General features: G+C 51.1%; 1 protein-coding gene across 18 annotated transcripts in view; it reads left to right on the top strand.

Moving 5' to 3' along the window:
• The window catches only part of MYT1L (myelin transcription factor 1 like), a 427780-nt gene that overhangs the window by 249208 nt on the left and 155123 nt on the right, over positions 1–23449 (top strand). For all 18 annotated transcript variants that reach the window (XM_078055898.1, XM_078055892.1, XM_078055900.1 and 15 more), the window contains one exon: positions 22897–23053. The gene's annotated coding sequence lies outside the window, so the exon portion shown is untranslated. The remainder of the gene's footprint in view (positions 1–22896; positions 23054–23449) is intronic.

The raw sequence follows: 23449 nt of genomic DNA, 5'->3' as shown, positions 1-23449 counted from the left end.
CCTGTCCCTTCAAGTATATAGTGATTACAGACGGGTACGGACAGGAGATCCGGTCTGGCCCTCGTCTACACCTGTGTGCACATGCCTGACATGGTGATGCGTGGGAGGGACCCGCCTCTGAGTAGGACGGATGCATGTATGTTAGCAGAGAAGCCACCATGGAGCAGTGCCTTGAACCCTCAGATGCAGGAAGCCAACGCTTCAGTTAGTTAAGCTAACAGTGGAAAAAAGGTACCACCCTGAGCTTTTTTCTTCATTACTCCATTTTTTTAGAGAAAAGATCCGTTTGACGGAATCAGTTTCTGTTAACCAAAATGATGAAAATTATGTCTTCCCCTGTAATCAATCAAATTCTCCTGTGGTTCGATTCTTATATTCCTTTGAATAGAGATGGCTTTTTAAATTGATAGTCACTTCAATTACCGTGTGGATAGTTGGATAGTTCCGTGTCCATGTCGTGCATCCGTTCGTTCAGAAGATGTGACTGAGCGCCTACGAAGGGACGGCATCATCCTAGTGCTGGTGACATGAGCGAGCAGGGCGGAGGTCCTGCCCTCACCTTTCAGGACAGGACGCTGGGTGAGGACGGAGGGAGGAGGATGCAGGGGGGTGAAGGAGACACGCTGGCGGGATGACCCTGAGCAGGGAGGGGCCCCTGACCTCCAACAGGAGCGGGGACAGGCTCGAGGCGCACAGACACTTAGGGGAAGCCCACAGAGGCACCAACCTCGGTGCTGCGGGTGAGGCGCCCTTGCCAGGAACCGGGCAGAGGCCTGTGCGTAGCCCCCAGACCCTCGATTTCTGCCAGTGCTGATGATGGACAAGAAATCACAAGCAATCTCATGGATCCCCACTGCAATTTAGCATTAATCATAGAGAATCTATTAGAACAGGGTGCCTAAGAAATAAATGAGTCCGTGCGAGTAAAGGTAATATATGTAACATTGCACTTCCGAGCACAAAATTCCTTCATTGCTTCGTTAAACAACATCCACATCGCACGGGTTATTTTACATTGTTCGCCCTGTAAGTGTTCTTCAGAGCTGACGCAGAAATGCAGCGCTACCATCATGGAAACAAAATCTGAGAGCGATATTGACGAAGTGGAAGGTTATTTAGCAAGAGAGGGAGCAGGGCGAAGCTGCCCGGAGCGTTGCCTTCCGAGCACGTGCCTTCACCCTGCCGTCGCAGCACAAGTCAGGGGACCTTCCGGCGCCGAGGTCCCGCGTGCGGCCGCTCGGGCAGCGGGAAGCCTGTTGGCGGGACCGGCTGCGGTGACTCCGGTGAAAACCGTCTGGGCAGCACCGTGCAGGTGCGGGGAGGCCCGAGGAGCCGTGGGGAGGACACGGTCAGCAGAGGCTCACGTCCGCTGCCCAGCCGCTGCCCCGCAGGCTCCCGCCGCGGGCTGACCCCACGCTCTACTGCGCGTGTGAGCAGCTGTGCGGACGTTCCCTTGTGTTTGCTCAAGGAAACATCTGGCAAAAGCCCGCGAGTATCTGGAAAACTGAAAGTAACTGCAGCATGGTCCAATCTACAGTCAGCCCCGTTACACTGTCAGGGCGCCGCGGGCCATCTGAGTGCGGCGCGGAGCAGAGGGCGCGGAGGGGAGGCTCCTACTGCAGGTGCTCGCGGCCCCCCCGCCGCCCCCCACGGAGCCCCCCGGGCCGGCCCCCCCCCCCACGGAGCCCCCCGGGCCGGCCCCCGGCCTTCCTGACAAAACCCACGACGGGCGCCGCCATGGCCGCATCAGCTTCCATCGATGGCAAATTAATGCCACAGAACTTACCTTAATTCCCACCTTTCTTCAGAGCTTTAATTTAATCACGAAGACCAGCAACAAAATTACTATGCGAGAAGAATATATTTTTATATTCACCTATGGCGTGAAATGTTTACGGGATAAACCTCAAGTAGTCTGTGTTTGCAGATAAGCGTATTTTTACAGGCAAACATATCTTTCCAGAGAAGCAGGGCAGTCGAAATCATGTTCTTCTTCACCATAATTTACCTTGTTCCTCCTTTTGTCTCGTGTCACTGTTCCGTTTTTCCCTTTCCAAATGCGCTGGTTGCGCAGAGACGCTCAGGGTCGGTGGTACCACTCACGCCGCAGAAGCCAGCCGGTCGCTGAGAGCTTTTGGCCTGAGACGGCTAAAATGAAGGGTATCCGCACCTCAGAGGAAATGCCGTTACTTCGCAGGTGCAAATGCCTGCCCCCCAGTAACCAGCCCCCCAAAGGATTCACTCTTTAGGAACTGACAGAAAATAAAATAGTATCAGTATTTTCCCCAAATCAGTATCACACCTTTCTAATTCTCTCTGAAAAGAGGCCAAGGGACTCTAAGAATGTGTTTCAAGTCCCTTCCAGAACTTGTAAATAACAAACTCACTTTTAATGAATTTTCCTGCCTGAACACACAGCCTTGCGTTATAAACACACAGCCCGGAGTCCAGCGAAGCTGGCCTCTGCACCTGGCACGCTGACCCAAGGGAGCATGGGCTGCACGCGCGCCCGCGGTGTTGAAGAGTCCCCCGGAGGGCCGCACCTCTGCTGTTCCACGTCCAGCCCTCCCAGCCCACGGTCCAGCGAGCATTTGTCCCTGAGGACGTGCTGGGGGGACGAGCTGTACGCACTCACGGGAAGTCACTCGCTCCCCAAGGATCCAGAGCACGCGGTTTTTAGAGGCTGGGACAGACAGCTACCCGTGCGTGGATCCCCGGTCCCTGAACGTACGGGCCAACATGGAACCAGGATAAAGGAGTGGGACTGGAGTAGGACTGGAGTAGGGACACTGGCAGGTGTCACTGGTGTCCATGAACACTGCGGACTGTTCCTCCACGCAGAGGTGCTGCACAAACTCGTCCGCAGCTTTGTTTCTCTCTCTCTCTCTCATGCACACCTCCGTCTGTTCTCTCTCTCACCCTCCTGGCCTCTTTCCCACTCTGTCCTCAGATGTGCGTCTCTCCTCAGCACTGGACGCTAACAATGGCAGCGCTGGTTAGTGCTTCTCAGGCTCTCTCACCTACGGTCTTCCTGCCAGGAAAGCTTTCTGGGCTTTTCCTCACATCCTGGGAGACCAGACAACAGCCACGCAGTGATTTCCAGACTCAGGAAGAGCACCAAGTCCCCCGGGCCTGCAGAAGCTGGGCTCCGGGCCCAGATGCATCACATTTCTCCTTAGAGCACACCCGGTTGCTGCCCAGGGGTCTCTGTCTCTGATGATTCTGGGGTGGGGAACCTCACCAAGGTCCAAAGTCTTGTCTGTTCTTTATCATTCGTCATGCTGTTCCTTAACAATTCACATTTTCCCCCATTCATAAACTCAATTCCAAACCTTCCTTCCGATGGTAAACTCTCCGGTTTGTAAGTCAGGGAGTGGAGATTCTGGCTAATTGATAATGTATTTACTGAGAGTTTGTAGAACCTAGGAAGGTGGAATTCTCATCAGAGAGTCATGATTGATGTCATGTCAAGATTGATGCCACGGTGCGTGTGGGAGAGAGTCGTGCACCGCGCTCCACATCCACCACGTGTCAGCATTAGGCATGTGCACCCAGTGCCATGTGCACATTCAGAAGTCCTTATTGCCGACCTTCTGTGTGCCCGTTGCTGTTCTGGGTACTGTGACGTAAGGAAGAGTAAGGGCATAAACAAGGAGCTTGCGCGTCGCAGTCCAGTGTTGGTGTGGGTGGCAGGCAGGTGACCAGCATCACAATATTGTGGTCATAAAATCACGTCTGACCCAGATGAGGACGGGTCTGGTGAGAGGTAGAAATGGTGACACCTGAGTCTCAGCTCCAAACTGAGGACAGGTAGCTAAGAGAGGGTAGGGGGAGTGCTGGGGCCAGAGAAGGCACGAGACTAGCAGGAACCAGGGAGCTGTGATTCAGTAGGATTGTTATGTCCTGGGAATGAGTGAGCTGGTCTTCACCCCCTGCAGGAGGTTTTGGGAGCTTGGGTTTTGCTCTGAAGGCTGTGGGAGCCAACTGGAAAACATGGAGACAGACAGGTAGCATGGTCATGTATGTGATTGATGAGCACAGCATGAAAAACTGAGCTGAAGGAGATGTGGCTGGTGGCAGGAACAGCAAGGACACACCACAGGAACACAGACAAGTAAGTATGGCGCCTGGACAGCAATGGGCAAATGGAGATACAGAGAGTTGGCGTTGATGACCATTGTGTAATCAGGAAGCAGGCAGGTGATGGAGAGGAAGCAGGAGGAGAGAGGAGTCCAAGGGCCTGGCTGCAGCCTTAGGTCGAATGGGGATCCCGTTCCCTGGGGTGGGAAGTGTAGCGGTCACTCCTGAACATGGGAGATTTGTTGTACAAAGGACACGCTTCAAGTTTCTACAGTATAAGCTTGGATTTAAAGGGCATCTCAAAACTCTGCCCATTGAATTCAGTTGTAATGGGATGATAGGTCATAACAAGGGGCATGCTTCCTAAAAAGTGAATCTTAGGGAAGGCAACTCTAACATTCCCGTGAGGGGTGCAAACACTGTGAAGTAACACTATTCAGTCAGCAAACACTCTCTTAGTCTCGTTGTCCTGTCGGGATGAGCACACTAAGCCTGCGTGCAGTGTAGAGTTCATGAAGGCATGAGCCTACTCTCAAGGACTTTTTGATCTAACAAGGAAAACAGGACAATCACACAAAATAATTGCGATGTGAGGCTGTGTAGAATCAGTGTTGGGGGCAGGAGAGGAATAGAGTGACTTGGGGTTCAACCAATCATTTTTTATCACCCGAGCCCACTTGTTCTGGGCGAGTGAGCCATCACTACCGTTACAGGAGAAAGAGGTACCCTGGTCCCACCAGAGCACTCTGGCCACGCTCTGCACCAGGGGGTGGAGCACAGCAGGGACGGGACGTGGTCGTCGAGGGACAACACCAACAGAAAACCAACAAGTGGGCGCAGAACACGGTTGCAAGTTGCAATAAGTATATTGTTCAGGGAGCAAACCGTGGGTAGGGAATGATGCCGATGACGGGTATATTCTCATTATGGTGATTCAGAAATGCCTCTCCCGGGATAACGGCAGTTAAGCTGAGGCTTCAGGTGAAGGAGTTGGTGCCAAGAAAAGTGTGAGGAGAGTGTTTCAGGTGGAGGGACTAGCAGAGACCATGTGACAGAACTGAGATAAGCTTATTGAACTGAATCAAGACACCTTCGCTGGAGCTTAGGGGATGCAGGGCAGCATGGAACAGAGAGATCAGAAAGAAAGGAGCTGTGTCATCGGAGAGCCTGGTAATCCTCCCAAGGAGTCTGATGTTTAAGTGCAATGGGAAACCACTGACAGGTTTCAAACAAGATGGTGCCAGGAACATATTTGTATCTTAAGTTTGGTTCCTAAACAGATCATAGATTTGACTGTTAGGGGCTGCCGTGGCAATGGGGAGGTCGTGTAGCTTGGACTAATTGCACTGATGAAGGACAAATGATTTGAGCTGTCTTGTGGAGAAGAAGCCATAAAGACTTGCTGACATGGGTGACCGAGAGCAAGGGCGTAATCGAGGACAGCTCCCATGTTTCTGACGTGGGCAACGTGATGGACGGGCTCCCAACCTGCATGAAGAAGACTTTGGGGACAGAGGCTGTGAGTAGAAGTTAAGAGTTCCGTTGTGGACCTATTACATTTGGGGTATTCGTGGGGGCATAACACTCAGTACATCTGAACATCTGAACTGTGTTGGCACCAGCAATCTTTTCTGAGCTGATCTCCCCTCAGGGCTCGGAGGACTTTGGAAACCAGGGTGCAAGAACTTCAGAATCACTCAATCCGTCTGTTGCATTTTTAAAATAAGAGGAATTTAATGACTTATCTCTAGTCGCAAAGGTACTTCAGTGAGAGCCCAGACCAGACCCAGACTCTCACCCTGTGTGTTCCCTGTGTGTGTTCCCTGCTTAGGTTCTGGAAATGCAAGTGTGTTCCTCTGTCAGAGGCAAGCCCCCTCCTTACCACCGCGATGTGACTGTAATCTGAAAGGCAAATGGGACACCGTGTGGTGCCACAGCTTCCTCAGGAGAAACTTCTAAAAAGGGACTGTCCAGGGCACAAAGTCACACCACCTGGGACTGTTCAATCACCGCGTCCTTCAAACCATGCTGAGTAGGGGACAAAAAGGGACAGTGAATCGACTCCTGGGAGGGTTTGTCTGGTAGATCCCCCCACTATGCCTCATCGCTATTAGAATATAATGACAAACGCAATTGCTTTAGCAAGGTGCAAACCTAGAATTTTTTTTAATGCTAATTCCCGATGTCCTCTTCAATATTGAAACCTGAGGTTCTTTTCCTCTTGATGTCAAAGAGCCTTTGAGGCGGGAGCAGCGGGAGCAGGCGGATGGGGAGCCCTGGGGTCCCGGCCCCGAGGTGGAGCTGCTGCGGAGGGGCCCGTGGAGGCCCTCCCACCAGCACCTCCTCTGGCTGCCGAGCCTGTGACCGTGGGGAATGCACTCAGTCTCCCCAGTGCTCGGGTTTTCCTAGCAGTTCTGAAATAGGTGATTAACCGGATCCAGCGTGACTCCTGGTCTTGAGTGCCTCTCCCAATGTCATAGCTACTGTGAAATCATGAGGACATGGGCCATCCTGAAGGGCCAAGGTGTCCTAGAGCTCAGGGATGTCGACAGGCCAAGTCTCTAAGGTTTATAGAAAAATGAACTTTCATTTCTAAAGCTAAAGGGTTGTTTTGTTGGAAGTTAGTAGATGTCCTGTTTATTAGAGCTGGTGAAAAAAGGTACATAATTTAGGAACTGAAGTCATACAAATACTTAGTACATATTTGAAATATTTATGAAATAACTATGTGCTCACAATGTGAGATACTAGAAACTAATGCTTTTATCAGCATGTGATATGGACTTCATCTGATTTAATTTTGAAAAGTGGAAAACAATTAAACCAAGCACACATAAGCACTAAATTGAGGAATCATCCTGATTAGAAGTCAAAACACAGACATGTCTTAAAATCTATCAAATATAAAACTAAAATGAAACAGAAATCATAGTATACTTCCAGGGAGATTTTTCCAGATTAACAAAACTCTACCTTAATATACTCCAGAAGTCTGTATCTGTCAGCCCTGCATAATTTCTCAGGCTATACATTCAGCTTAAAAATACATTCCTAATAAAGCTAAATATAAAATATCTTAAAGACTTACACTTTTTAAAATTATAGTTAAGTCAACTGCTTTCTCTTAGCCATTTTGTGACTCTTCAGCATCTAGAGAAGTAACGAGTAGCTGGCAAGTAGCAGACTTGCGATTTGTGGTTATGGAATAAAACGGTACATGGGTGAATGAGTGAAGGATAATAGGTAAGGATCAAATGCTTCATACACAAAATATACATCTGTGTACTTTAAAACATGCTAAATTGTACATTAGCCATTTGTTGTACCCGGCACTCTACTGGATTATAATTTGTTCTTGTGAACCATTGTCTTACAAGGAAAGAAGTGACAAACTCAAATTATGAAATATGCAGATAAACATGGGGAAATGTTAGCTAGAACAATTCAATCATGGTAAAGGTGCGTGTGTTTATTTTCGTATCATCTTAGACATAAAAATACGTATTTGGTCAATATATATTGACACACAAACAATTGACAAATGCCAACAATTTCCTAAATTACATGCAAACTCTTCAGTTACCAATTTTGAAGATAATGTTAGATTTCTTTTTAATGAAATGGGACCTGGATTATTGTATGCATACAAACATAATTCCAATTCAAATCATACGAAGCATGGAGAGGTAGTTCAGTGAAGCTATGACGTGTGTGTGTGTGTCCACGTGGGCATGTATGTGGATGGAGGCGTGTGTGGGTCAGTCAGTAATGTGATGTACTGGTCACTTGAGCCTGAAGTAGGAGTGACTGCCTTGTATAATTATATGTCAAGATGACTTACCTTTCTGTGTTTGGCATATTTAGAACAGAGTCCTTCACTCCGAAGCTTTGTCTTAAACTCTAGAATATTCGTTGGAAAGAACTGTAAGGAGCATCCATTCTAGTGTTCCATCTTACAGATAAGGAAACTGAGGCTCCTGGAGGCTTCTTCAAAAACCCGTTAATCACCCTCCTGTCAGGGAAGTGACCCCTCAACCTCTACTTTTCTGGCTCGACCGCCCCTCTTCCGTGCCCCTTGAACACGGGTTAGTGGACAGTTTGGTTCTGGTCTCTCCCATGGGACTGTGGGATCCGGGAAGGTATAAGGGCTTTGTCCTGAGTCCTCGTAGCTGGCCTGGGCCTGCCACTCATGGGGGATTCCCAGGAAAAACCATGGAACCAAAGAAGTTTTCCTTAACAAACTCAAGTTTAGTAACCATGTCTCCTAACAAAGTCTAATCTTTATGTGACGAGAGCAACTTACTCTTCTCACTATATACCAAATGTGTCTTGAATTAAAAAGCAGCTCTCTCAGGTGTAGAATGGGATGAAATCTGCCATTTCAGGGGTGCTGCCGGACCTTCCTTTTCTCCTGCTCTTCTCGCCTGCACAGATTTAGAGCCTCCCTTTCTATCTGCAGGCCCGATCTTCAGAATGATTTGACCTGTAAGGGGTCAATCCTGTAGAGTCGCTTCCATTCTGCCCCATGACTTTTCATCCTGCTGCTGAGGCATGAAGCCCACTGTCCTTACCGCACCCTGCTCCTCTCGGCCCAGAGCCTCTGCTGGGTCTCGGGCTCACTCACCCGACGGAGCCAACCAGTGCGCCAGGCTCACCGCTGTGCCGGACCTGGATGCTCACACTTAGGCTCTGAGAGGTAGCTCTGTGTTTACCCGATGAGTACGGCAAAACACAGACAAATCAGAAGCTCATTGGCTGGCATTGCAATACATTATTAGAAAACTATTTTCTTACATAACCTGGTATTATGATCCTAAATATGATAGAAATTCAGTTCTACAAGATGTTGAGATTGGCTATGAGGAATCATCCAAGAAAAACCAATAATAGCACTATTATATTCTTTGGTTTTCACATTTGCTCTTAAGAACTAAAAGCAGTTCTAAATTAATTATCTTAGCTGCCGAGTATCCAGTCTTCTCTCTAGGAGCCTTCTGGGCATTGACACCATTTCTAATCCTGACCATGGTGTGCAGGGTTGGTCTTACCATCCCCATTTACCAGCTGAGGCAGGAAGTCTCAGAGATGTCACCTAACTGGGTCCCTATCACACAGCTACCAGAAAGAGGCTCTGGGTTGGTGAGTTTGAACCCTTTGCTGTTTTTGCCACCTTGAGCCAGCCTCCAGAGGGTGTTGGCTGGTTATTATTTTGTATTTTCTTGTATATTACATTATTTCTTCATTTGTACTTCTAATGTAGTAATATAATCAACTCAAATTTTAAAGCTCCTTTTTATTACATAATCTTAACAATGCTATCTTTCAAGTTGGCTTATTTCATAGAAGTCAAGTTAGTATGTCCTTCATATAAATATAGGAGTGTTTTGTTAGTTGTCATGTGCTTTCTGTACTTTGCACCAGCCACATTTCCCTTCAAGTGACCTTTTGGTCATTTACTCATCAAAATACAGAACCACCCGAACGGATGCATGAGTCCCGGGTAAGCTTAAACCTCTTTTGGCTACAACAAAGGCCTGGTGTTATGAATTTCCAGTGTTGCTAAGCTGAACTGAGTGTTACCACACCTGCTTTAACTCTAGCTGGGGGCTAGCGGCACACGTGGCACGGCTCCGCCCGTCCGACCTCCCGAGTCTCCAGATGCAGCTGGACACCTGCCTGCCCGAGCAGGTGCTTTGCCTCGGGCTGAGGTGCACACCCATGGACCGTCTCGGACGGCCTTGCAGATTTAACTCCCATGCCATCTCCTTCCACCCCCCACTTGCTGCTCCAGCCCCTTTCCTAGAGACAGTGAGGGTAGTTGCCGTACATGATAGTATAGACGTGCTGTGCTTCTCCATCTCCCTCTGGCTCTTTGTTCTCTGCTGGTCCTGACTTGACCACTCGTACTCAGTGAAAACCACTTCATGGTCCCACAATGGAGGATGACTCTGCCACACCCAAGGTGACAGGGGACCTAATTCCCAAAAACCCACCTCTGTCGGCATTGAGGGGTTGACCAGCAGCAGAGCTAGGATGCCATTCAGGAACACTCTACCAGAAAGCAGCACGAGGGTGACTGTGAGCAGGGGCGGTCAACAGCACGTCCTCCCCCGAGCAGCACCAGCGAGGCCCCAGGGGCCCCTACACCTCCTGGCCTCAGGGGCCAGGGGATGGCTGGCATACTGATCAGCAGAGACCCACCCATGGCCCAGGCACAGGGAGAAAACACCGACCTCCAGAACCAGCCCCGGGAAGCCACGAGCCCTGAGAAGCTGCTTCCTCACTAGGGCCCTGAGCTTTCCGGTGCGTGCTGGGAGTGTCCCAGTCGGGACCCCTCAGGCTTATCTAAGGAGCTCTCAGCCCCTCGCCTCCGTCTGCTGCCCAGTCCCCAGCCTCATGCCGCGTTCTCGGAGCCCCCCCCCCCCACCGCTCTAGGGCGGGCAGGCCCTCCAGACACCCACCAGACCCTCCTCAGACCCTTGTGGGGACAGCAGTGGAGACACGTGTGACCTAAGGCCACGCCCAGCAGAACCTCAGCAAACGTGTATTCAGACTGGCAGGGAACATGTCCAGTGGAACAGTGAGACCCAGGCCACAATCCGCTGCCGTGATGAAGCCAGCAATCGAATAGTAAAGCCCTGACACAGAGCACCGCTCTTCGCTGCCAGTAAGCGTTTCCTAAAACCAGCGAGGGACAAATGAGGACGTGGGACGCGCGCTGGCTGGTGCTGCAAAGCCCTGTAAGACTCGGGCTCTCTCTGGTTTTCTGCTTCTTGCCGAGGCTCTGCCTGTCTTTATCCTCATCAGGCATGTAATTGATTGTTTTAGATTTTTGTTTTGCTTCGTATATCTTGTTCTGAATATTGGGTTTGAATATAATTGCCATAGGTCACACTACCTTTTTAAAAAATTTATTCAGTATGCAGGTTTGGGAGCTGAGGGTGACAGGAATGTTCCATGTAAATGTATGTAAATGTATGCTAATGCCCCCTGAAGCCCCTAGGTGAATGTGGAGGCTATCACATCCTCCCAGGTCAGGGCACCAGGGAGCCCGCCTTCCCTGCAAGGGCAGCTGGGGCATATTTACTTCCCTGTTGAAAACAACCTGATAGCTGTTCTCGAAAGAGCTCAAAATGCCTCCAGACTATTCCAGCTGACGAGGAAAATCACACTGGTGATCTTCCAAGTTATCTGTGTCTTTTTTATATAAAAACCAGTCTAGATGTTTCTTACATGTGCTGGTTTTTAAGTGAACACTGTTGCGCACTTTTCGGTGTGAAGCACTTTGCCAGGTAAACAAAAGGCAGCCTCTGGTCCCGGGATCTTGTGGTTTGGGAAGCAGGTGGATCCTCAGGTGGGGAGGATGATGTGTGACTCTGTCGGACCAAGGGAACCACACCAGGATTCTGAGCATCCGCAACCTGAGCTGGGCTGTGCTCTGTGAAGCCCGGGGTTTCCAGAAGCACAGTGGCCAACTCGGGGAACAAGTGAGCACCATCCCGTGGGGACCCCTGCCCGTCACCTGTGGGGACCCCGTGCCCATCACCCCACTTCACCCAGGCTTCTGAGCTTCTGCCATCTATGGAAAGTGTCGGTTTCCATAGAAGATATTAGAAGTGAAAAATTCCCCTAGTGGAAAACCGCCGAGTTCCTAGGGCGGCTGCCGCCATGGGGGCCGCAGAGGCAGCCGCGGCCAAAGCCGGTGAGGGGGCCAGCGGCGCGGACACAGGCCCGACTCAGCAGCGCTAGTGGGAGCAGGAAGCTGGGGGCCATGGCAAGCCGAAATGCAAGAGCTCCAATCTTGCACCAACTGAGATCTTGCCGGGGAAACGCAGAGCTAAGAGCGGTTTCTGCGAGGAGAGGGCACGAGGCTGACGGGGGTCACGGCCCAAAGTGGGGGTCACAGGTGGTCGGCTGGCAGGAAGAGCCTGAGTCTGAGGCATCACCTGGTGTCTTGGTGGGGAAAGGGGGCAAGCGCCTGAAGTTCGGGAGAAGAGCTGATAGAAAGACAGGCTTGGAGGTAAAACTTTATGTGTTGTTTAATTAGAGATACCAGTTAGATTATGCGGTGCGTGAGAACTGCCAAGGCTCAGGCAGGGAATCATGCCTGAATTTCGGGGCCCAGGGAGCAGCTTGAGAATCAGGAAGAGATGATGCCAGCCGCAGGAGGAAGGGCTCGCAGGGGCGGCCAGAGGCCCAGGCGCGCCGTCGCCGCTCGGAATCTGGAAGACGCTGGTCCTAAGAGCAGGGGCAGGAATTAGACACAATATGTTAATTTTTAGATTGTAGTCAGGATGAAAAGCTTCAGAAATTATGTGAAATTGACATTTGCTTTGAGGGAAGTATTTCGAAATCAATGTAAAATATCTTCTCAGAAGAGAGTCCAAGTTTTCCAGATAGAAGGAAAGCAAGCTGGCAAGAACATCCTCACCCTGAATGTTCGTTTTCCTTGAGAAACTTTAAAATCAGGCAATTCCAAAAGTACAGAAGGCAGCCAATCCTATCTGATCCTATCACTGCTTTATATTTGTGTTCAAAGGAAGATCAGCCCTCAGGAAATGCATCCCATATTGATTTTAACGCTGTGGCTAAGAGTGCCTTACCTCGGGTCTGGACGCTTCTCTAGATGCGAGAAGAGATTGCTGGAGCTGGAGCCTCTGCCGAGAAGGAGGCACGTCCTCCCAGGGCGGCCTGCGCGGGCTCCGTCCCAGCCAGCTCCTCGGTACTCGCCGCGCCTGAGCCAGAGAACAAGGTGGCCCGGCGCCTGGTCCTCACCGGATCAGGGAGCTGGAAGGGCGGGGCTGGCCTCTGTGGGACCCTCCCTTCCACACCCTGAGGAGGCGAGCAGCCCCCTCGGCTTGCTGAACGGGTGAGACCCGGGGCAGACCGTCCACACAGGTTCTATCTAGACGGAGTCCAGCCGAGCCCGGACACTCCCAGCAGCATCCAGGCAGCCCTGGCTGAGACCCCCATCTTTCTTTCCACGGTCGCTGTGTGCACAGCCGGGAAGTTCACGGACCTGGTCGGGAGGAGAGCTGAGCTTCCCTCTAAGCGTGGCAGCTGGTGTCCACGGCCTGGAGCCCCCAGAGCACCCAGCCCAGGCCACAGACACCTGCGGCCTCCTGCCCCGGGCCCGCAGGCTGCTCTCTCCTCCGCCGTCTCCTCTCCCAGCCCCGCGGCAAGCGCCTTGTCTCCCACCTTGGGCGTTGGGCTCACTTTCTGTTCTGCTAACCCGTGACCATGCTTGAATCCCGCGCTCGCGCCCTCTGTCCTTCCTTCAGATACTCAAGGGCTTACCACAGAGGCCCCACACCTGAGCACTGCCTGGTCTCTCTGCCTTGGGCTCCAACCTCCGCAGTCCTAATTCTCCTTCGGGTCGTGAGGGAGGCTTCGGCTGATGGGCAAGGAAGTATGAGAAAGAAAAGTATGAACAGTGATATTCCGAATATTCACCATCCATAGCTCACATCCCATTTTTCCACAGACAACTGGACAGTTTCTCGTCCCATCTGAAGAGAAAAGGGCAGTTTGACATTTGCCTAAAATGGCCCTCGGCCTGGGAGGCTGAACCCAGGTGGCTGGCCTCCCCTGCTGCGGGTGGCCATGACCGCTGACCTTGAGTGCCGTCCAAATGAAGAATCCCCAGAAGAGCCAACAGTGGCTTTGAAATGAGCTCCAGCAGGACAGCGAGAGGATGCCAGGCGGTGACGGCTCTCTGCCCTTCATCCCCGGCCTGGGTCAGGGAGCCCGTGAGAGTGGGCAGATTGGGGGGGTGGGGTGTGCGCTTGCTGGGGCTGCGGGGAGCCTTCCACAGCAGACACTCCCGGGCCCACGGTCTGCAGGATGGGAGCCCACGTTCAAGGTCAGGCTGTAGACGGGCTGATTCCTTCTGTGGCCATGATGGGGATTCTGCTCCAGCCTTTCTCCGGCCCCTGCGGTTTGCTGGTGACCTTTGGTGTCCTTGGGCTTGTAGATGCATCACTGGTCTCTTAGAAACAGTCACTAAGCATCCTCTGCACCTGTGCATCGTATCCAAGTTGCTCCTTTTTCTAAGAACACCAGTAATACTGGATTGAGGCCCACCCTGTTATGTACGGCCGCATCTGAACTATTGTATCTGCAATGACCCAATTTCCAGACAAGGTTACATTCTGAAGTCCCGGGGCTTAGGACTTCCACACATGAATTTTTGAGAGACACAATTCAACCCGTCAGAATTAGCTTTAGTGAAACACAACATTTCCAGGAATGTTGATAACACTCCTTTGATCGTGCAGGGCGCTAATCCAACAATGATCATGATTGTGGACACTGTTTCTTTTCTAAATGGTGGAGAAAATTGCCCAGTCCTGAGTCCTGTCGGGGAACCCTGGATGGGAAAGACTTTGGATGCACTAACCCCTGTGTATGTGTTGTTGTTCTCAGTGGCAGTAATCCTTTAAGATGAAACATCCCTGTCACTTCGGTCACACGTGGGTGGATGATCATCCTCTATCGCATTTAACCAATTTGGCCATGTCAAGCTTGCGGGCTGAAAAATGATATTTTTGGATGGATAAGTAAGGACGAAGGTTGACCTTATACATGAACATATTGTACATCATTCTGACCCCAGAGAAGTTCTAACAGATTCACAAGAGGAAAAGAGAGATTGAAATCTCTCTCGTATTCCATCATCTCATACCTGGTCGAATTTGTGACTCTTTTTATTTAAAAACCATTCAAGATTACTGCTATGGAACTCTGAATCTGACAAAGAAAACTACTATCCCATAAAATAAAGGACATTTAAATTGATATGAGACGTTATTCAGCAGCTGGGAGCTTGGACTGTTCATCGGACCACACGGAGGCAGGTGCGCTCACTGGGCGGGACAGGTGCTCTTACCTATTTGGAGAGGAGAAGAATCCCATTCTGTCCCTGCACAAAGCCTCCCAGGACTTGGAGGGAATGTAGATGTGTGCTGAGGGCTCCCGTGGCAAGGTGAGGCCCTACGTGCCCAGTGTTCTGAGGTGGTTGTACTTCCCACGTAGCAATCCAGGCCAACGTGCATTGGTGAAGCCAGGGGTCTCCCGGGAGGGCTCACATGCACACTCGGCCCCGGGGTTTGTGCCGCCTGGACCCAGAGCATCTCCGCATCTGAGACTCGCTGTAGAGGTCCTCCCTCTGCCCAGACATGGGGTCTCAGGCCTGGTGGGGCTCTGCGTACCTGCAGTGCAGGGCGTGTTTCCTTGTCCCCTCCAAGTGCCTCAGTCTCTGCAGGGTCCCAGGCAGTGAGCACCCCCGTGCCCTCACTCCTGCTCTCTGGTTTCCAGAGAACATATGTGACTGGGCTTGAGGGGCCTGTTTAAAAATTATTTGGATGACGTGCCCCCACTACTTAAAGCCCTTTGAAAACCTGCCGGTCTCAGAATAAAACCGAGAGCTCCTTCTGTGGCAGCAAGACCCCAGGACATTCTGCCCCCGGCCTGCGCGTGTCCCTTTACCGGAACCTCTGTGTCCTCCTGGGCCTGTGCGCTTGCTGCTTCCTTGGACTGGAAACGTCCTCACGGCTTCTCACTCAGCCATCTGTCTCCTCCTTCCTGGGAACCCGAGCATCCCCACGTTGGAGGAGCTGGAGTCCCGGTCATCTGTGGGAGCCCCTCAGTGCTGCCCAGGTCCCGCGGCCACTTCCTTCTTCAGTGCTCGCCCCTGGCTCCCGTTTGTCTGTCTTCCCTCGGCCTCTGTCTGTCCTGGTCCCCGCGTTAGGCCAGCAGAAGCAGGGCTGCACGCGGGGCTCTCTGCAGGAGGAATCTCTGTCTGGAAGGGCCGCTGCTCCGGGGCCGCTGTGGACCCTGGACCTGCACTCCCTGGGGTCAGGCCCCCACCGCACGACCGTCACAAATCACCGCAAGTGGCTGGTGGCTCAGGAGAACTTAGGAGGAAATCCCGGAGTAAGTCCTTTTCCTTGGGGTAGGAAAGGCCCTCCTGGATGCGGCATAAAGAGTCGAGGTTTTGCAAGACCAGAATGGGGAGGAGAGCCCCTCACATCCGGCACTCGGTTTGTAAGCAAAGCTGAAAGACGCGAGACAAACTGGGGAGGGGGTTCGCTGCATGTGCCACAGGAAGAGGACAAGTAACCAGGGCCCACACGGACCACGGAATCCAGGAGGCAAAGGATACGATCGGTGAATCAGAGGAGAGAGAACGCAGCGAGTTCAGATGCAGGGACTGTGAGACACAAATGTCCCCTCGAAGGAGGTTTGATGAAAGCAGACGCTGCTGTAAGTGTTGGGAAAACACGCACAGTCACACGTTCACCGACTGAACTTGGTGAGGCCACCTCGAAGGGCAACTGGTATCTGCTAACATTTCAAATGTTGGGAAATACAAGTGTGTGCGTGAAGAGACACACAAGAATGTGTATCGGGGCATGTTTGCGCCCTGGAAACAGGAAGCATCAGGATTTACATCAAGGTATCGGGGAGTTCTGTAAGTTACATACAGCCCTGTTGTGCAATGATAGCCAATTACAAAACCTGAGCCTCAGCTCACTGCATGCACATGGAAATGCTTCCAACTTCAACTGAACAAAAACAGTTTGTAGAAGCATAGGTAAAATATAATAGCACTTATGCTTGAAAATGAAGTAATTCTGTCCTTACACGTGGGGCAGAGCTGACGGCGCTCGGCGGACGGCGTGCGTGCTTACGTGTGCACGCGCTCCGCTGGGCGTCCCGGCAACGGCACACACAAAGCAGACCGGGAAACGCGCTTGCCTCCGAGAAGGGAAGGGACAGGGCTCCAGTCCGCAGGTGCTGGGCGTGACCGGGACGCCTGAACCTTTGCACTGAAAATGGATCCGCGTCTCATTTTACAGCAGCGGACGGGGTCCGGGACCCCGGGCTTGGAGACCAAACCTGTTCTCTGGTCTGCATTCCTTGACCTTGCCTAAGTTCCCCAAGTTAATTCCTTTGTGTGAGAAATGTAGATAATGAGGTCAGCATCTGACACTGGGTTAGTTAGTTGCTGTTTCTAACCCGTGCTTTGCACCTGTCTAACCTACAGATCAGCTGCTCCGCCCAGGGCTATAGCCACCAGCCCTGAGCCAGTGTAGACGTGTTGAAAGCAGGCCCACCCAGGTGGCGTCCTCTGTCTGGAACTCAGACTTCTCCCTTGCAAAACGCAGTGCAGACGGCCTGGAGATCCCACAGCTCCTCCCTTCCCGTGTTCAAACCTCAGGCTCCCCGCGGGCCTGGCGTGTGAACTCTGTGAGTCAAAGGGCAGGTGAACAGGAGAGGCCACTTACCAAGGCCAGCCGGGCTCCGGAAGGTTCCCTGCTGTGGCCTCACTCTACTAATTCAGGGTTCGAAGGACAAATAATGGCTCGTTAGCTTCGCATGGCTGTACAACACGCATGGTGTAATAAAATGTGTAAGGCAGAAAAGTGTGGCTCAGATGAGCTGCTCCGTAGACCCACTGTGACCCAGGGGTTAGGGCTTTTCTTGTACATAAAATCAAAACTGGCCAGAGTCTTTCTGCCCCATATTGAAGTGTGACATCCCCCTCGTTCCAGCCCAGCGGTGACCACACGACTGGGGACTCGTTTCAGTGTAACTCATGCCTCCTGCCAAAATTCATTCCTCATCAACGGGGAATTGGATAGAACAAAGCACAAATCTCCAAAATCATCATTAGTATTTTTAAAGGGAGTCAGCCTGGTTAATAAGACGTCTCCTTTGGTCCTCAGAATTTAGTGTTTAGGAATACGTATTTAGTATCTGGAGGCCATGTCGAGAATAACGGCATTGTCCTCTCCGCTAATAGGTTAAGGGTGCAGAGTGATGGTAGAGAAAGTTGGAGCTAAAACGTACATATTCCAAAGTCCTGGCCCCACTATCACAGGTATATTGACATTTGGGTTTCTTTCTTGCCTGTATTTGTCCGTGTGTGTTGCGGTTTTTGGCTGTTAGCATATTATACTTAAAATTTTGCAACCCAACATTTGTTTCCAAAGTGCATGACAAGCACGTGAAACACCGCCATGCAGTCTTCCTAGCGACCGTGTCACTGGGGGAGGAAGGCTCCCACTCCGTCCCGTCAACACCCCCACCCACCAAGGGGCAGGAGGTAGGATCCCTGCGCTAGAGAGGGAGTGGGGACTCAGAGCGCTTGGTCATCTGAGCAGGGGACTGGCTGGAAGCTGACCAGGCCAGGACTCAGCTCTGCTGGTAAAAGTCACCGGCCTTCACCTTCACACCAGGAAGTGGCCACACCGTAGGTCATGTCGCCTCGGCCGCCATGGGCTATGTAGGTGGTTTTCCGTCTTCCCCTCTCCGAGCTCAGGAGGCGGCGAGTGAGCGGCCGAGAGAGGCCGGGCTGTGCCAGGGCCCTCCCTGTGCTGCGGGAAGGTGGGGGCAGGCCCCCTACGGGCGCTCCGGCCAGCCCCCCGAGTCCCCAGAGCCTACGGGCAAAACAGCAGCTCTCTCCCTTCACGTCCCTGTGGAGCCCCCAGGTGACCCAGCCTCTGCCCCCGCTGCTCCCAGCGACGGCGGCACAGCTCTTACTGGTCCTTTGGACTCAATTATCAGCAAGGTTTTCCTCGCACCTCCTTTAAACTGTACTTTAAGCAGATAGATGCTTTTTAATTGCCATCGGTGTAGTGAACTCCACACTGAGAAAATGAGGGTCTGCTTTAATTAGCTGTAACCTGGCTGATCTAGGTCAGAAGGCTGCGGCTGGAACTGGCCAGACACGGAGTCAGACGCAGGGAAGCCCGGGACGGTTGGTCCTACGTGGCTTCGTGTCTTCGTGTCGGGTAAATAAACACAGCCGTGTGCGAACACAGACCTGGATCCGTGTGTGTGCATGCGGACATGCAGCCATGCGTACGTGTGTGGTTTCTACGTTAGGACCTTGCTTTTCTTACGCAGCAGGCCAGCTTCTTTCCTTGATCATAAATATTATTTTTTCTTTGATTATCTTTTAAATTCTGCCTCCACCTGTGTTTCCCTGATTCCCCTGGAAGCTGCCTCACCCACCGGCAGCTGAGGAGAGCAGACCCAGAGGAGCACGGGATTCCCGTGTGTTTCTAGAGAGGATTGCCCGTGGAGGGAGAGCTGTAGGAACTCCAGAGTCAGAGTCCCTGTGCGCCTCCCCTGAGGCCCTGGCGGAGCCTGTGCTGGACTGGAAGGGCCGGAACAGGCGCTTCCCCTCCCACATCCAAGCTGCTTTCCCCTCACCTGCCCTACCCTGCAAGTTACCCTGTGACTGTTGAGCATCCCACCCAGTAGGTCTTTCGGTCCTTCGCTTTGCTGAGCCCCACCCAAGTTACAAGCAGGAATGCCAGAGAGCTCCTCCCTCCTCTCTCTGTTCCTCCCTCACTCCTCCCTCTTCCCTTGCCCCCTCCCTCCCTTCCTCCCTCCCTCCTCCCTCTCTCTTTCCCTCCCTCCTCCCCTTCCTCCTTCACCCATACCAGGTTCAATCAAATACTAACAGAGTGCTCCTTATATACCATGGTGTGTGAGAGATTAGCGACACAATGGTGAGACAGTCTCTAAAACAAGGAAAAATAAGCACCAAAGTAAATATAAATGTATAACTGATAAAAGCTAATCTTGGCATATAAAATAGTATTCTTGAAATTGCAATTGAAAAACCCAAAGATAAGTTTGAAGAAATCTCCCAGAAGATACAGAAAACAGAAAAAGAGATGAAAAAAGATACAAAAGTGAAGATGGATGGAGGGTGAATGTAGACAAGACAAACGCATTTGGGAGAGATCCTCCCCTCCCCCACCAAAAAAACAGCAAAGAAATAAAGAGGGAGAAATTAACAAGGAGGGAAGAAAGTTCTTGGGGTCAGCAGGCTTCGGGCTGTGTGGACGCTCTGAGCACTGACGCAGTCCCTGTGAGCCTCTGGGGGGGACGCTGTGTTGGTCTCCGTGCCTCCGTGGTCTCCGGGACATGACCTGCCTTGAAAGGACAAGCCCAACAGTGAAGGGCATTTCCCAAGGGAGCCTCGCAGGGGCTGAGCATCAACAGACTAGGGGCACAATCCAGGCAGGGATGGTCCCTGCTGTCCTCAGGCCTCCTGGACGGGCAGGTGGCACCGTGTGGCCCCACAGTGAATGCTGAACACCTGGGTCCGTGCATCTTTCCTTTCTAGCCCTCCATTCAGGCACTGGGAATGTAAATTTTTCTAAAGCAAATAAACAGAAATAAATTATGTCTGAGACCTTGATTTCCTAAAATAAATTTCCTAGAGGGAATTTCTGCCACTAACTGAATGTTTAAAAAAAAAAAAAAAGCCAGGTTCTAAGACGAGGGAGGGACTCTGGTGCCAAATCCTGGCTGCCGGCTGTCCCCGTCCCAGCCACTCCCTGTCCTGGGCACGGAGGGAGCTCTGGGCCCCTGCAGTGAATTCTGTCCTGAGTGCAGGAAGCCGCCTCCTGGCTGGATCACAGGAAGATGCAGGGTTCCTGCAGACGATCACTCCATCCCAGTACCGCTCCTGTTCGTTCTCCCATTTGTTCTTTTAAAGGGCAGTGTCTAATGTGGTTTCATTGTGAACAAAACACAAAACCCACAGAAGAAGATGCTTCCGGCTTATGTGACAGGGGCAGTAAATAGGAATCTCATATTCAGTTTAATTGATGCTAAGAACATGAGTTGAACCATAATTAAGAGTGCTTATCGTTCATTAATATATAATTTAATTGTCGAATTTTTAAATATTATGAGCTATTTATATGTGTATTTCTTGATAATAATACTAACATTCAGTTGAATATTAGCTGTTTGCAAAATGCTTCTTTTATAACTATAATTTAATAAAAGAATTTATTTTAAAAAGGCAAACATTTGCCTATGTTACAGTATTAAAGCTGAACATGTCAGTGCATTGTTTTAATTTTTGTTTTAGTAGATTATGTTGTGCTTTTCTCAATTATTGAGGTTCCTCTTTTTATTTATTTTTTTAGTACATTTAATTATGGCCATGTGGTTTCTATTTTACCCAACACACTGGGTTTTTTTCTTTATACCCAAAATAAATTATTTTTTCGCATATTTAAGATGTGACTACGTTGATCTTAACTTATCTCTATTGTTTCTTTCACTTTTCTTTGGATTTGTGTAGGAACATCTTACCCACCTTGCTTTATACGGACTCACTCGAGTCCAGCAGAACACCGAAAAGCACACCCTCAGTAAATGTTGGTTGAATTAATGAAAGGCACTCATATTAGGGAGGCAGAATTCTCTGCATCTAGCTCTGTTGCTCTTCACAACATCATGGTCATAAATGAGAAACTGAAACTCAGAAATACTATGCAGGTATATAGGTAAGTGTGATGATAAATGTGGTGATAGGAATGTATGAACGTACTACTGTTCAAGGCCCTTATGGTGCACTGGATCCCTTCTGTGTATTATCTATTTTAGAGACTGAAAAATTCTAGACAACAGCGAACTCAGGTCATGAGGTGATAAATGAAGATGATTTAGCAACCCAAGTCAGCCTGGTTTCAGATCTTTTAACCATTAAACATTTGACTGGTTGGTTGAGTCTCTTGTATAACCTAATCCAGTCACTTAGAATTCCCCGCACATGTCAGTGGGAGTGTGGGTCTTTCTTGTTTCTAGTTTTCCTTCATTCCTTCCCTCCCTCCCTCCTTCCTTTCTTCCCTTCCCCTTCCTCCCTCCCTTCCTTCCTTCCTTCCTTCCTTTCTTCCTTCCCTCCTTCCTTCCCTCCCTCCTTCTATCCCTCCTTCCTTCCTTCCGTTCCCCTCCCTTCCTTCCTTCCTTCCCCTTCCTTCCTCCCTTCCCCTTCCTTCCTTCCTTCCTTCCTTCCTTCCTTCCTTCCTCCCCCCATTCCTTTTTTCTTTTCTTTTGTCATTTCAATCAACAAACCCATACTGAGCAGCCGCTGGGTGAAGGCAGCTAAGATACCGAAGCAGGTGGAATTGTCCCTGCTCCCGAATGACGTGCATTCCGGGGGCTTGCGCCATAAGACCGACGGTGAGCTCATAGTAAAGTTTCAGGGAAATTATTAAACCCCAAGGAGGAGGTAGGAGAAGTTCTCTTGTTTTAAGTGGCCAAGTTGATAAAGACAATGTCTTTCTCTTTCTGGGAATTGATGATTTTCAATCTTCTGTGGTCTGTATCGTGTTCTTGGCAAGACACACGTGTTCAAACACTTACTCACTGCCTGTGTGGGTGAAGCCATTCCTTGGGAAGATGATGTCTGCCCAGAAAGGATTTGCAGCTCAGTCCCCCCAGGTCAGCCGAGCAGACAGGGCTGGCTGGTTCCCAGATGACAGGAAGGCATTGTGGAGTTCTGAGGAAGATGGCCCCAATGACCCCCTTGGTTTCTTATTTAACTCAACTACCCAGTTGTCTGCTGTTCAAACAAAGCAAGTTGATATAATAGTTTCTTGCCAGAAGTGCTGTGTGGCTGTCTGCTGAGCTGGTTAACTGAATTGTTAGTGTTACCTTGTTATCTTGCAAGGGCGCTGGAGGGATTCTGGACCAGAGAACAGGAGTTCTAGAACCTTCTCAGGTCCAGCAGACGGTCTCAGACTGCAGAGCCCATGCCACAGACAGGGCTGGCCCCTGACTGCACCACCTGAGCAAGTCCCTGGGGAGACCCTTTGTCGGAGCCAAAGCAGAGGCCCCAGGTCCTCGAGAACGCTTCCCAGGGGAGCCCTTGTCCGTGGATGGGACAGATGCTACTTGGTTCCCGGTGGCCACCCAAGGGTCCCTGTCCACTGCTGCAACCTCTCCTCACGTGCTGGTGAAATCATAGGCGCTCTAAGCTGTGTTCATGTTTTGCAGATGGAGAAATGGAGGCACAGGGAAATTAAGTGACTTCGCCTCAGTCCCAAGCTGGGGAGAACCAGGAAGAGAACGTAGAGGGACCCTGACTCCGGGCCCGTGTCCTGCCCACGGAGCCACGCTGCCTCCCTTCCTAGGAGAGAAGACGTCCCGCAAGGTACAGCATGGCCCCTTTACCCTGGTGGCACGTGCTCCACGTGGGGCGGGACAGCCCTGTCTACACCATGTGAATTCGTCCTGGTGGCATGTGGTCCACACCGGGTGGGACAGCCCTGTCCACACCGTGTAAATTCACCCTGGTGGTACATAGTCCACACAGGGCAGGACAGCCCCATCCACATGGTGTGAATTTGCCCTGATGGCATGTAGTCCACACCATGTGGGACAGACCCGTCCACACCATGTGAATTCACCCTGGTGGCACGTGGTCCTCATGGGGCGGGACAGCCCTGTCTACACCATGTGAATTCGTCCTGGTGGCATGTGGTCCACACCAGGTGGGACAGCCCTGTCCACACCGTGTGAATTCATCCTGGTGGTACATAGTCCACAC

This window comes from Halichoerus grypus, chromosome 10 (assembly GCF_964656455.1).
Source record: "Halichoerus grypus chromosome 10, mHalGry1.hap1.1, whole genome shotgun sequence".
Classification (NCBI taxonomy): domain Eukaryota; kingdom Metazoa; phylum Chordata; class Mammalia; order Carnivora; family Phocidae; genus Halichoerus; species Halichoerus grypus.
This window is presented reverse-complemented; position numbering and strand designations above follow the sequence as displayed.